This window comes from Malus sylvestris, chromosome 8, assembly GCF_916048215.2.
Source record: "Malus sylvestris chromosome 8, drMalSylv7.2, whole genome shotgun sequence".
Classification (NCBI taxonomy): Eukaryota; Viridiplantae; Streptophyta; class Magnoliopsida; order Rosales; family Rosaceae; genus Malus; species Malus sylvestris.
In genome coordinates, this window is record NC_062267.1 from 8,706,956 (window position 1) to 8,710,541 (window position 3,586).

The 3,586-nt window shown below is 36.9% G+C and overlaps 1 long non-coding RNA gene across 1 annotated transcript; it reads left to right on the top strand.

Annotated features, from left to right (window-relative positions):
- The first annotated feature begins 205 nt into the window (after positions 1–205).
- Positions 206–2,749, top strand: LOC126631612 (uncharacterized). Its single transcript, XR_007626409.1, has 4 exons — positions 206–562; positions 840–927; positions 1,623–2,121; positions 2,289–2,749. It is a non-coding gene; the product is annotated as an uncharacterized LOC126631612 (long non-coding RNA).
- Positions 2,750–3,586: the final 837 nt, after the last annotated feature.

A 3,586-nucleotide genomic window follows, 5' to 3' on the forward strand; every position in this document is an offset into this window, starting at 1 on the left:
TGTCAACCCAAAAGATTGAGATTTGTAAAAAAATTTAGATTGGAGAAACCAATATCCCCATGGCGTAGAAAAGAGAAATTAATGTTTATAACAATATGTCAAACACAAACCTTTATTTTTGGCCGGGGGAGAGTTAACTTCTCGATCAATTTCCCGCAGAAAGAACACGAATAATTAGACAGAAAATATGGTAAGTGATGGAGTATAGAAGTATTGATGGTTAGGATTGTGCCACTTGTACTAAGATTGTTAGCTTAGTTAGACAGTTAGATAGTGTTGCTGAGAGTTGTATAAATACCATATCACATGTATTACTTGGTTGTCAAGAAATATAACAAGAAGATATTCAGTTTACAATTTTCGCTCTCTTTCTTTCTCTAAAGTCTAAGCTCTTTCTCTCTCTGTGTTCATCAAGATCTTCATTCTTCATTAGTTAACATGGTATCAATCGCCATAGTTGATGACGCATGATCTGTCGATCCTTGTTCTGCTTTCGCTCGTCAAGATTTGATCTTCATCTTCCTGAACCGTGCTCTCTCTCTGCAATTTAGCTCGTCTTCTTGTAAGCCCTCCTGAATCTAGGGTTTCGTCGATCGCGATCCTTGATCAATCTTTTTAGTATCTTCTCAATTAGTGCACACCAAGTGTTTGTGCCGAATTCTCGGTGAAATTTTACTTCAGAATCAAGCTTTGTGAATCAAATTCTGCTTTGCAATGGTGATTGCGTCGCAACTTTTGATTCTTCAATCTCTAATCATGACCCTGATTTCTTCAGTTTCCACTTCGGTTAGTGTGAAACTTGATGATTCCAATTACCTGAATTGCATTTTCAATTGCAGTTGCTGCTGGAAAGTAATGGTATCATGGGGTTTGTCGACGGTTCAACTCCATGTCCGGATCAACATACTACACAGTCTGGTGAATCTGGTATAAGTTCATCTGACTCTTCTTCTATTGAAAGTGATGCCCTTATTGTTTGGAAGATGCATGATCGTGCTATTATGCGTTAATTACTGCTACTCTCTCTCCTATTGTTGTGTCTTGTGCAATTGGGAGCACTAGCTCTAAATATTTGTGGATTACGTTGAAAGAACAGTTTTCTACAGTCTCTAGGACTAGTATTTTCCAAATGAAATCCAATTTACAAACTATACAGAAAGGGCCAGGGTCAGATACTGTTACTCAGTACTTACATCGAATTAAAGAAGCCAGAAATTATTTGTCTGCTGCACCTGTTTACAACACTGATGAAGATATTATCATTCTTGCTTTGAATGGTCTGCCACCTGAATACAATACTTTTAGGTGTGTCATCAGGGGTCGTGAAAGTGTTATTAGGATCAAGGAGTTTATATCATAATTACTTGCTGAGGAAGTAATTGTTGTTAATTCCTCGAATGTACCATTTCTTTCTGCTATGGTTGCTGGTAATGCACCCTCTGCATCAAAAGGATTTTGTTTCCAACAATCAACAGGTCATTCATCCTTTGTCTCTAAGGGTTATAAACATGCTTATGGTAATAAAAACAATGGGAAAGGAAAGTTTAATCAGGGTTCCAGGTCTTACAATTCAAGACCACATTTTCATACTTAAACTCATGTTCTTCCTACCACTAATTCAGGTGTACTTGGACAATCACCTGCTCAATACTATACCAATCCATTTGCACCTCCAATTCAAATCTATCAGTTATGCAATGTTGAAGGACACATTGCATCTTTCTGTGGTTCCAAACCTCCTGAGCATGCAAAATGTCTTATCTATGGCATGAATAACCACACTACATGGTATTGTTTCTACAATGATAAAGGTCCCAATTATGTTGGTCCTACCTCTCGGTCTACTCATGGACAAATGTTATCCCCTTATAGACAATCATATCCAATGTTAGGTTGTTCTATAGCATCTCCACAATATCAATCTCAACATCTATCCATGCAGGCTATACACACTACTATGACCAGTTTCTCTCCACCATCCAATTCTCAGCAATCTCCTCAAGTATGGTTTACTGACTCTGAAGCCACTAATCACATGACTGCAGATCTCTCCAATTTGTCTTTGGCATCACCTTACCCATCAAATGAGACTATTCAAAGTTCAAAGTGCAAATGGTGAAGGTTTGCAAGTGTCCCATATTGGTAGAAATGTTCTTAATACCACAGTGAAACCAGTCAACTTAAATTTTGTGCTATATGTTCCCATGTTAACTCAAAATTTGCTTTATATGCATAGAATTTGTTTGGACATTAATTGTTGGCTCATTTTCTATGCATTTTGTTTCTAGATCCAGGACAAGGTTACAGGGAAGACTCTCTTCAAAGGGCTGTGCAGTAATGGACTTTATCCCATCCCAATTGCTTCTTCCAATTCTGTCATAACCAAGGCTACATCATCAGCTCAGACCTATCTTGGTTAGCTTGTTCTTTCCTCCACTTGGCATAATAGATTAGGACATCCATCCAATAATATTGTGTCTCAGATGTTAAATAAAGCACACTTGTCATGTAAAACCACAAATGTTCCCATTATGTGTACAACTTACTTGGAGAGCAAGTTTTGTAAACTACCATTTTCTAAATAGTGTCAATAAGTCTATAAATCCCTTTGAGATTCTGCATAGTGACCTTTGGGGTTCTTTTCCATGTATTTCAGTAGATAGCTATAAGTACTATGTCACATTTATAGATGATTGTACAAGGTATTGCCAGATATTTCCATTGGTTAATAAATCTGATGTTTTTCCCACTTTTGTTGCCTTCTACAATTATGTTCTTAACTTCTTCTTTGCAATGATTAAAATACTACAGACTGATGGGGGAGGGAAATATATCAGTAAGAACTTTCAGTCTTTTCTTGCTGATAAAGGCATTTCACATCACAAATCTTGTCCACATACTCCTGAACAAAATGGTCTATCGGAGAGAAAGCATAGACACATTATAGAAACCACAGTTACTTTACTTCAAACAGTTAAATTACCATCCAAATTTTGGTCCTATGCTTGTCAAACTGCCACATATCTTATCAATAGGATGCCAACACCAGTACTGAACCACAAATCACCTTTTGAAGTCCTGTTTAAAGCTGTTCCAGTTATTTCTCACCTGAGAATATTTGGATGTACCTGTTATCCATTACTCAAGCCATACAATAGCACAAAGTTATAAGCTAAGACTACCAAATGTGTGTTTTTGGGCTATGCATCTCAATATAAGGGTTACATCTGTTTTTAAGTGTCTACACAAATGATTTACATTTTGAGACATGTTGTATTTGATGAACAAGAGTCCCCATATACAGACTTATTAATACACTTGAAATATAAACACATACAACCTGTTGTGTCATTTCCTTCTTGCCCTATACATGTGGTCACTTCAAATAACAATGTTGTTTTTCCAGTTTCATCTGTCATGCCTTCATCTAGTACTACTACATTACCTATACCATTGTCACCAATATCACATGCATCAAGTCCTATATCAATGCATTCTCCACCTCAGTCCATTACTAGCATATCAGCTTCATCTTCTATAGTCCATGTGGTACCTAAGATTGGTTCTTGTTCTCAAAATGGGTCTG